Consider the following 12,065-nt stretch of genomic DNA (forward strand, 5'->3'; position numbering starts at 1 on the left):
AACATCTGGAGGGCACCAGGCTGGCAAAGACTGCTCTAAAGTGCTGAAGCTTATGATGCTGAAAATTGTTCTGGGGTTGCTGCTCCTGTAATGGGGAAAAGACGAAGGCTGGATTCCTCCAAAATGAATAGATCAACAGCTACTAGCATTGGCATTGCCCATCTTTTCTTCCTTTTGGAAAGAAACAGCTCCACGTTCTTTGTTTCTCCTTTTTTGAAAATTACATTTTTATTAAAATTTGTAGATGCACATATAACAACCTGTGTACAAGACACATCAATATCTTTTGAGAAAGGATTAGACACCATACCAGCGGTGATCTGCAAGTTATCAGGGAAAATAAAAAGAATTTCCAAAAGATTACGTCTCACCATCCCTAAATGTTCTTTTATTCTTGATTTGGATAAGTGAAAGCCAGCGAAACAATTATTCCATCCAAAAATCTGACAGAATGCTACTTTCTGAAGCCTTTTATTTAATCATTCTCCCCTTTTAAATCTGCATTATTAAACAGGCAGAGCACTAACCTTCACAACAGAAGCAGGGGAGGGGAAAAGTTGGAAGGAAAAGGATTCTCTATAGCATTCACTTTGATAAGTCTTTTGTCCTTTTAAGCCCTGACCTTACATTTGCAAGATAAAAAGTATATTGGGTGCCATGTGTCTCACCGCATTATTAGGAGCCCACTCATTTGATATTGTTTCCTCTCATTACTAGCCTTTTAAGATCTTTTCTGATGAGTAATGTGGATATGCTGAACATGACTGGGGTGCCTTTAAATGGTGTGCACCATCATTTTCGCCTTTCCTGTATAATTTACTGTCATTCTCCAACTGCACATTTCGAATGCTAATATGCCTTTATGATTTATCTTCCGCTGCTCTGGTACAAAGAGGCACATCCTCGGTGGCTGGAGTAGAACAGAGATTTTCAGTTGCATTCCAAAAACAAAATTATTGCTAATGCAACTATTTCTCTCCCAATTTACTTTCAGCTGCCCCCAAGCCATTATGCTGGCACCATATTTTTGGCAGGCACCTGCCACCCGCACTGTCAGTTATACAACCGTGGCAATTATGTTTCTGGGCTTTGCTTTGTGTAGCCTGATAGAAAGCCAGCGCTGTGACTGAGGCTATGGACTGGTTGCCAAAAACTTTCCTTCTTTACTGTGCTTTCTGAAGTGGAACCAGGCACAAAGCGCAATAGACAAAGAAGTCATGGGTTTAGTCCGTTGAGCAAAATTCATACCAGAGACTCCAGGGCACTGGCGAGACAAAATAAACAAGTACATAGGTAAATAAATAACATCTTCTTTAAAAAGAAGATAAAATTCCATTTGGGGGAAAAATTACGAGTAGAATCCAGACAACCTAAGCACAGTTAAGTCCCTTTGATTTCCTTAGGATAGCTGAGCTGGTCACATGCTTAATTTTCTCCCATGGAAATCATGGCATCTGAAGGGAGCCTAATTGTTCTGAATTCTGCCCACTCTCAAGAGTCTGTTTATAGGAGGTCTGTATAAAAAGCTGTACAATACCATTTATAATTAGCAAATATCTACCTACAGTGTTGTGGGGATGTTGCAGCAATTATATAGGAAGGGATATCACATTAGCACATTTCTGTGTGCCTCATGCCTGCGGTTGGGGAAACTGTGGTTCACTAGACGTTGTTAGACTACAATGCTCATCATCCTGGACATATTGGTCAGGGCTGGTGGAAGTTGGAGTCAACATTTGGAAGATGGCACATTCTTCATCCTTGCTTTATGTAGGAATATCACCCCCCAATAGTAGTTGTTTGGCGATAAGTTAGAATCATAGAATCATAGAGTTGGAAGAGACCACAAGGACCATCGAGTCTAACCCCCTTCCAAGCAGGAAACACCATCAAAGCATTCCTGACAGATGGCTGCCAAGCCTCTGCTTAAAGACCTCCAAAGAAGGAGACTTCACCACACTCCTTGGCAGCAAATTCCACTGTCGAACACTGTCAGGAAGTTCTTCCTAATGTTTAGGTGGAATCTTTTTTCTTGTAGTTTGAATCCATTGCTCCGTGTCCGCTTCTCTGGAGCAGCAGAAAACAACCTTTCTCCCTCCTCTATATGGCATCCTTTAATATATTTGAACATGGCTATCATATCACTGCTTAACCTTCTCTTCTCCAGGCTAAACTTACCCAGCTCCCTAAGCCGTTCCTCATAAGGCATCGTTTCCAGGCCTCTGACCATTTTGGTTGCCCTCTTCTGGACACGTTCCAGCTTGTCAGTATCCTTCTTGAACTGTGGTGCCCAGAACTGGACACAGTACTCCAGGTGAGGTCTGACCAGAGCAGAATACAGTGGTACTATTACTTCCCTTGATCTAGATGCTATACTCCTATTGATGCAGCCCAGAATTGCATTGGCTTTTTTAGCTGCTGCATCACACTGCTGACTCATGTCAAGTTTGTGGTCTACCAAGACTCCTAGATCCTTTTCACATGTACTGCTCTCAAGTCAGGTGTCACCCATCCTGTATTTGTGCCTTTCATTTTCTTTGCCCAAGTGTAGTACTTTACATTGTTTTGAGATACATTCATCTGCCAGATTCAATGTTTTGTTTGCTTCGTTTGTTGTAATGGGTGAAAATACTTCCAGACACGTTTTCCCCAAGCAGTAAACCCTACAATATTGCTTGACCTTTCTTACTCTGAGTCAAGATCATCCCTACCTGAATAGTAACCTGTTATATATGGAGTGTTCTGATAGGCTGTTTTCACACCTCAGCTAAAGAGGAAAACACTTGACACGTCAGCTACTTGCTAGGGTGCTTTTTCTTTGGTGGCGCCCTAGTTGTGGAACTCCTCCCCAAGGCATATTCACTTGGAATCATCATTACTCTCTGTTAGGTGTCATGTAAAGTTGGCCTTGTTTGCCAGAGCTTTCAGCTGCGATTACAATTTCTGCTTTAACTGCTGTTCGTCTCTACTTTTTTAAATATGTTGTTGGTGGTATTTTTTATTTTTTAAAAAGATGGTTCTATGCTTGGTTTGCTCCCACAGGAGGCAATGATGGCCATCAACTTGGATAGCTTCACGAGGCCTTCTTTGGAGCGGAGGCTGCAATCCTAATCCCATTTACCAGGGCAAAAGCTAAGTGAATTCAATAGGACTTACTTCTGAGTAGACCTGATTAGGATTGCACTGCTGGCCTATGATGCATTCCCCACAAACCATTAATGCATCATAATGCAATAAACTCCTGCCTCTGCTCTCTGCATGGTTGACAAATACCTGGTAAACTGATGGGCTGTGTTCACTTTGGTTATTCACATTTCTGTGCAGACTTCCTGAATGCCGGTGTCTCTTTATCAGGAAAAAAGAGGCTTAAGCTGTACGAATTCTAAATAGAATGACTTCATATTGTGTCTAATGTTGATGGCCGAAAGATCTGCCATAGCTTATGAAGGTGACCTGTTGAGCAGGAAGCAGACTGATTTCTGAGAACCTGTTACAAAGAGAGGGTGGAAAGTCCTTGTTTGCTCTATAAATTGAATCAACTCATTGAATTAAGCAGAAAACTAATTAAAGCTTTTCAAACCGAATGCAGTTTGAATATGCATTCCATATTCATCTGAAACCCAGAATATCTCCAGGGCAGATCAAGAGATAACAAGAGATTCCTGATTAGACCACTAAAAATAATTTAAAAGGGGGAAAATAAAAATATTGAAAGCTCCCACTCAGCAATAAGTGTTCTGTTTTAATCTCTGTGTATTGTTTCACTCCGTTTTCTAAAAAAAATGATTGTGTTAAGTCAAACTATTGTCAAGTCAATGAGCAACTCTCAAATGTCTTTGAGAAGAGCACATCTCCCCACTATTCAGTTGGGGTTTGATATTATTTCCAACGGGAGACGCCACTGTTTACCTCATTCGGGCTGATATATGCAACAAAAATGAGGTAGTAGAACCTTGAAGTGGTTATGCAGACTATACTAAGTTGATTTGTGGCCAGTCTACCCTGTGATGCCATGGGGATCACCTGCCCTGGATCCATTCCTGAAGAAATTTGAGGTTTTAATCCCCAATTTTAACATAGCCTGGATAGCTCAGTTGGTTAGAACATGGTGCTGATAACACCAAGGTTGCAGGTTCAATCACCGTATGGGACAGTTACATTTTCCTGCATTGCAGAGGGTCAGACTAAATGATCCTCAGGGTCCCTTACAGCTCTACAGCTCTATGATTCTATGATTCCATGTATATTGAACTGACAGAAAGCTTTCATTTTTTTTAATGGTCATAATATTTTTTATCTCACTCAGAGCCAGGAAGAGGTGTTTTTGCTTTAAGCTTTTCCGTTTCAAATATTATGTCAAAGGTATTTTGAGTCTGCAAACACACACACACACACACACACACACACACACACACACACACACACACCCAAAACACCACCAAATGAAATAGCTGGGCAAATCTACATACACATTTAAGTTCCTAACTCTTTAAGTATGTTTGGTTTCCCCTAAAGAATCCTAGAAATTGTAGCTTGGTACCTCTTCCCCAGAACGCCAACATTTCCAAAGGATTTCCCCAGGAAGCAGGAACGTGTTATAAGCATATTTAAATCTGCAATGTAGATCAACGCCCAGGATTCTGAAACACTTTGTTTTCCTGCCAGATTTCATGCTTTCTTTGGTTTTTTTTTGCAAGCATTTTTGGAAATATTTGCTTAATGGAGGAACTAAGCACCTCTCTTTTCAACGAAACGTACAGTGAACTATTAGCATTTTACCTTTTAAAGAATTTGTGTAGGGAGAGTTTCCAGAGGATGTGGAAATTTGGTAAAGGTTGGAAAACAAAATCTTGTCAACACCTCCTCCTCCTCCTCCTCCTCCTCCTCCTCCTCCTCCTCCTCCTCCTCCTCCTCCTCCTTTTAAAAAAGGTTCAAGAAACAATTAAAGCCTGTATGTGATGCAACAGGGAGAGAACCAGCCAAGGCTCTTTGCTAATGTACTCACTGGGGTTCTTCCTTTCGAGAGGCTTGAAAATGCTCCAGTCGAGCCACACTTCCCGCTAGTCTTACTCCTCTCCCCCTGCCAGAACTGTGTGCAATCTGTTACGTACTAGCCTTGCACTGGACTTGCAGCTCAATGGGACACAACAAAATGTGTATTTATTATGTTTAAATGAACATTATGTTCAGGCATGGGTGGGTAGAGGCACTAACCCCTTCCTCTGCTAACTGATTCTCCCTTTTCCTGGCTCTGTTTAGCCTGCTCACCTGTCAGAACTGGGCTCCCAGGTAAAGCCTGGGAGCAAGGAATAGCTAGGGTGAGTGAGATTCACAGGGCAGAACTGGTGGGTGTAGGAAGGGTTAAGCATTTTTATTGTGTTGCTTTGCATCATATTTGGTATTTTTGCATCGATTCGTTTTTGTTGGGTTCTGCATCAGGAAAGGATTGCAGAACAACTAATATAGTGGGAAGATGTATGGACAGTCTGGACTAATGAATTATTAGTGCATCACTGACATGTTGCAGAATACTGTACACCTGCAGAAAAATGCCCACAGCCAGTCTAGAGGGGCCTGAGGAAAGAAAACAGGAGCACAGCTGCCCCTCACCTAAATACTGATAGCCCCTCAGGTATCAGTGGTTGGAAGCAGAATGCTCATTCCCCCCCCCCCCGAACCAAATTTCTCCATTCAACTTTACTCGGACCATAGGATCATCTTCTGAGGCTCTTCTTTGTGGGCTTCCTCCTCGAGAGCTACGGAGGGTGGCAACACAAGAACGGGCCTTCTATGCAGTGGCTCCCTGTCTGTGGGAGGCTCTCACTAAGGAGGTTTGCCTGCCTTCATTATATACCAAAATAAAAAAAATCCTTTCAGTAGCACCTTAGAGACCAACTAAGTTTGTCATAGGTATGAGCTTTCGTGTGCATGCACACTTCTTCAGATCCCTGATATCTGAATATCTGATATCTGAAGAAGTGTTTACACCACAGCGCCACCCACATCCCTCTATCATGGGAAGAAGGAAGAGCTATAGTGCACTTTCGCCAGGGACCCAGGTGGCGCTGTGGGTTAAACCACAGAGTCTAGGGCTTGCTGATCAGAAGGTCGGCGGTTCGAATCCCGGCATCGGGGTGAGCTCCCGTTGCTCGGTCCCAGCTCCTGCCCACCTAGCAGTTCGAAAGCACATCAAAGTGCAAGTAGATAAATAGGGACCGCTCCAGTGGGAAGGTAAACGGTGTTTCCGTGTGCTGCTCTGGTTCGCCAGAAGCAGCTTTGTCATGCTGGCCACATGACCCGGAAGCTGTCTGCGGACAAACGCCGGCTCCCTCGGCCTATGGAACGAGATGAGCGCCGCAACCCCAGAGTCGGACACGACTGGACCTGATAGTCAGGGGCCCCTTTACCTTTTATAGTGCACTTTCAGCTACATTCTGGGTCCTGAATGTTATCTGAAAGTGAGACATACTGAGGAGGAGTCCAGTGGTGGGGTAGCCAGACAGTGTGTTCCATTCCCCAAAGGGTGTTTCCACCATACCTGCTTTGACATCTTATATGCAATAAATCAGCTTGGGTACAGGTGTAGGCGACTACCTTTAAATGACACCCTCCAATTTCCCAGAGATTTCATCAGGACTTGTGGCCAGAAAGTATTCTTAAGATTTAACTGCACCTGTTTATTTGGCATTCAGGCAAAGAAGATTACCAGCCTCTGGGCAAAATCACCAGCTTCTGTCTGTTTTATTATTTTTACTTTTTACTTTTTATATAACCACTGGCACAAACGTCTCCGCTGAGCTTGCTTTTGTGGTACTCCTGAATGGAAGTACAAATTAAATTGAGTTTTTCCTTCATTCCTGCTTCTAATGTATTTTTCATCCTTGTTATTTCTGGCTCGTCATCCTTCCCTTTTCCGCGCTTTGGGAGAGTTCAAAGTTTGCAGCCCATTGTCCCTCCCACTCTTGATGTCACAAAGAATTAAACCCAACACAAGTTCTTTAGAATGCAAGGAAATGCTCTAAAAGCAATTGTAGGCTGTTGTCTGTCTGACAATGCTGAGTCTCACATCAGTGCCACAGAGACTATGAAATGCCACAGGAAGACCTAAAACAGGAGCTCAATTCCCACTTTGTTATGTTATATATAAGTCTTTTCTCCAAGGAGTTCAAAGTCTAGAAACACATAAAGTAAACAATGAGCCCTCAAAGCAGAAAACCATCACAACAGCGTTTAGATCCTATTTGCTTGCCTTGCACTTGCTTTGTTACTCTCTCTCTCTCTCTCTCTTCGGCAATATCAGTTGAACATCTAATCAGCTACTATTTTCTCTTCAAAACTCACCTGGGACCTCTTACGAGATCGCTTTTGGCTATGAACCTGGAAAGTCTTTGCATTTGCCTGTTAAAATGATTAGTGCTTAAATGAATGTGATCATCTACTGAATTAAAGCACCACCAAATCCAGCTCTCATGACATGATCTCATGCAGGCCTGGCTTCCAAAACATCCCCGGAGAGTTTTATAAAAATTGTTCATCCCATTGTTTAAAAGCAACCTCTGTTCGAGGGAGGAAATGTGGCTGACATTATCACTTAAAGGGGACTACCAGTGCCAAGACAATAAAAGTAAAGAGTGGACTTCAATCATAATATTTTTAAAAGCTGTTTTGTAGCAAACCATGCACTGCTCCTTAAGTTTATTTATTTATTACATTTTTATCCCACCCTTCCTCCGAAGAGCTCAGGGCAGTTTATGCTGCACCATCAGCTATTTTATCCCCCTAACAACTCTTCTATGTGGTGTGTGGATATGATCATTATAAGTTTTAGTCACCAGATGGAGCTAGACTTAGTTGCGTCTGGAGTTTCCTGTGTCTGTCCTGTTCTTGTTGGGGACTCTGAGATAATAAAGTTCATGTTTCGTTTACTGACTGGCATGTTCTCTACGTCCTCCATGACAAGTGTTTAGGATGAGAGATTGTGACTGTCACTTGATCAGCCAGTGAGCTTCATATCAAGGGCACACTTGAACTCGGATATCACCAGTGCTAGTCAAACTGCTCCACTGGTTCTTACATGCATTCGTATAATGCAGGCTTGAACCTGGTGAGATTCTGCAGAAGTGCAAAAAGCCACAAAATGACTATGTGAGCTCATAGTGATCTCAGTTTCTAGCTGCTATGCTATTCAAAAATATGCATGAGAACATGTGTGCAGTGCCCGGTGATGTCTCACATTCTGCTGCATTAGACTTGCAGAGGTGAGGACAGAACTACAGATTATGAGACAAACATAAGGGTTCCCAACTCTGTGTTTTTCTTGCAGTGCTAATATTGTCAGGCAGCAGGAAGGATGTTTAACTCATTTCCCACTAAGCATTCCTGCCCCTGCATTTTCTACCTACAGGCTGTTTCTAAGTTGGTTTTACCTATAAAGAAGGAATAAAGAAGGAAAGGCCAAAGAGTATAAAGCAATTTAGGAGATGTGACAGTCCACAAGCAAAAACCTGCAGGCTGAGGTGTTGCTGCTGCTAGTATGCAAAGTATTTTAATCTGTAATGGATTCGCAGCAAGCCCATTCAGAGCTCTTTCACTGCTGCAGCAGATCAGATCTATAAACTGGAATGTAAATGGGCCCTATGCAAACTGTGCAAACTTCAGTTCAACTGAAGGGAGCAGGCGAATTTTGGTTTTTCACAATGGTCTTCTCAACAGAATTAATCAAACACACTACAAATTTAGTTACAGGTAGGTAGCCGTGTTGGTCTGAGTCGAAGCAAAATAAAAAAATTCCTTCAGTAGCACCTTAAAGGCCAACTAAGTTTATATTTTGGTATGAGCTTTCGTGTGCATGCACACTTCTTCAGATACACTACAAATTTATTTGTGACAGATTTTGAGGACAGGTACATTTTCTCAAAGACTGTATCTATCATGCCCCACACCTGTATTGTGTTTCTCCAAAAATAAGACACCGTCTTATATTTATTTTTCCTCAAAAAAAACACATGGTGGCTTATTTTCAGGGGATGTCTTATTATTATTATTATTATTATTATTATTATTATTATTATTATTATTATTATGTATGGTACAGTTTAACCTACAAGGTTAAACTGCCTATCACTATGGCTTATTTTCGGGGTATGGCTTATTTTCGGAGAAACATGGTAGGTTAATCTTTTATTACTCTATATGTTCTCCTGGAGTTCCACTTTAAGATGAAGGACTTCCTGAGCATTTAAACATTTTAAAATTTGTTCTTCATGTTTAACTCCCATATTAATGACTTACTTACCAGTTTTAGCTATTTCATGTAATATGGAAGTTAATGCTGTAATGTTCTTCTCCAGAGGTTTAAAAGCTTTATCAAACTCCTCTGTGAGCCCTGTTGTAAATGACTGAAATTGCTGTAACTCTGGTTTTTTTTAAAAAAAATCAAGTGTTCTGGGGGATTCTGTAGGAGACATAGATATGTTAAAACTGTCCCTTCCTGTTAGCGTCCAATGCCATTGTTGTTAGCAGATCTTGCAGCTTGGGTGAATTAGATTTTTTTTTGGGGGGGGGGGAATAACTTACAGTTTCTGGAGTTCAAAGGCATTATTCATACAGGAACTATTTATAAGATGAGTGGAGTGGAGATGAGAAAGCGAGAGAGTGAAAGAGTGCAGACATCTTACCATGTTGGAAGAGAACAACAAAATGACTGAACTTTTAAAGGTGGAGTTAACTTAGACAAAGAGGCTTATACACAAGTGATGGCTATAACGCTAAACAAGCAGTGCCCTCATGTGGTTTAAACACCTGCATTAACTAAAAGCTTAGGGAAAAGAAATGTATTTTATTTCCTCCAACAATTCTAACCTTGAAATAGCTCATTAACTGCCATCTCTTGTTTGATACTGGTCCAGGAATCATTTCCCCTAACTCATACCTTTAAAAAACTTTGCATCTCTCACCACTTTTTCTAGTTCCAGACTTCTTGTTTTCTGTCAGGATTGGAGCTCCCAGATCTCATAGCCATTTTGGATCTCAGCATAACTAGACACACACACACACACACACACACACACACACACACACGTGACCGTGGCCACTAGCTTGAATGGGATTAGTAAGATTCATGGTAGACAAAGCTTCCAATGACTATTAACCATGATAGCTATATGTTCCTTCCACTATTTGAGGCAGTAGGCTTCTGAATACCAGTTGCTGAGAAAAACAAGTAGCAGAGGGTTATTGTGTACACGTCTTCCTTGTGGGTTTCTCATAGCTACCTAGTTGACCACTGTGAGAAATGGGATGCTGGACTAGATAGGCATCTAGCAGAGAAAGTTTTAGAATGTCAGGAAACTTTCTGCCTTCATTCCTACTTAACCATGGTCCTGGCTTGGACACAGAGTGTTGTACATATTTATATATAGATCAGCATACAAAGGCCAATTACACAATACCAAAAAGCAACTGAAGGATGCCAGAGTGAGAACCAGATTGTGGTCTGAGAATCCTGAGGTGAAGTTTTGGGGTTGAACTTGAGTCTACAAATTGATTTCACCTCCTCAGATATAAGATTTATCTCCTAATGAGTGATAAATAACCTCAATGTGCTCTCGGTGGGTTTCTTTTACTGTGCAATTGTACTACAGAGCCATCCTATTACAGCAGATTCACACATTCACAGAACAGGTGGTGGAAGACAGAACCTGAAAGTCTTGTGTAAGGATCCACAGAGGAAGGTGTGTTATCAACAGGACTGAACTGGGCTTTGATTATTTTCATTCTATTCCAGATAGTAGGAGAGGAAATTTTGGGTTCTGTAGTTTGTGCTAAAACTTCGTGGGCGGGAGTTTATATTTATCTTTTTAAGCAGACTTGGAACTGTGTTCAGTTAAATCTTTCACTTTTACTTTGTGCAGCAATAATCGCTAAATAATTCCTCATAGTTTCATTTGCTTTAGCATAGTTCCATCAAACCTGGAAACAAAACTGAATAGGTTCCTCCCTTTTTATCACCACATAAATTATGCCATTTCTCCCAGCAGTAGGTTCCTAGACATTTAACAGAGGATTATTATTATTTTGAAAAAAATGGACAATTGGCTCCCAAATGCTAGTGCAGGAAATATCACAGTATGCTGAGGTATTTCATTTGGTAAACATCCTTATTAGGCATGGCAGATGAGATCACAAATCCACCCCCCCCCCCCCTGGAATGGTCTGATTTCATGAAGCTCGTTGCAATTTGAACACAGAGATTAAAAATCCCGGGAGATCCATAGAATTTTGCTAAGGCTGCACACATACCCTATGTCCAAAGTCAACAGGCTATACTTAAGAGTGGGAGAAAGATGAAATCCCCCAAACATGAATAGCCGAACTTGTTGTCAGTTAGAACAGTGGTGGCTGGTATCTATTGGGATGGACTGGTTAGGCAGAAAACAGGGAAGCCAGTAGAGGATGGAGTTGGAGATAGTGAGAGGTAGAACCAATTCAATCTAACCCCCCCCCCAATCTTCCTCCTTCCTGCTGTGTTCTACAACAGCAACACTGAGGCTAAGGAGAAGCCACCCAATCGATAGCTTGTAAGTAAGAAGACAGGCAGGTGGATCTACCTGATGGGAGACTAAAGTCAGTGGGGTAAAGCCCTCTTCTCCCTAATGGACCAGTCTATGCCAAGTTGGAGATACTTAAATATATCTTCTAACTAAAGCTCAAAAAAAGCAGTTGCTTAAGGTATATAACAACAAGACCTCTCATATCTTGCATATCTTGCAGGGAAAGGATCAAACACTCTCCTCTGACCGCCTGCAGATTCCCTGCAGGTTGGCTGGCTCCTGTGCCACTTTGCTGGAGTGGAAAGGCAATGACTTTGGCTTAAAAGCCTCAGTTGGCTTTTAAAAAGCAGGGCTAATCCAAGACATCTTGCCTGAGGTGGATGAGCAACACACACACCCAATGTCAACCCAGGCCAGCCGTGTTATTTTGGCATCTGAGGCAGCAAATCCCATAAACTCCCCTCTTCTTCCCCGGCAGTGAAAATGATGCTAAATAGTTAAAGTAACTGACCA

The sequence above is a fragment of the Zootoca vivipara genome, chromosome 8 (assembly GCF_965207765.1).
Source record: "Zootoca vivipara chromosome 8, rZooViv2.hap1.1, whole genome shotgun sequence".
Lineage (NCBI taxonomy): Eukaryota > Metazoa > Chordata > Lepidosauria > Squamata > Lacertidae > Zootoca > Zootoca vivipara.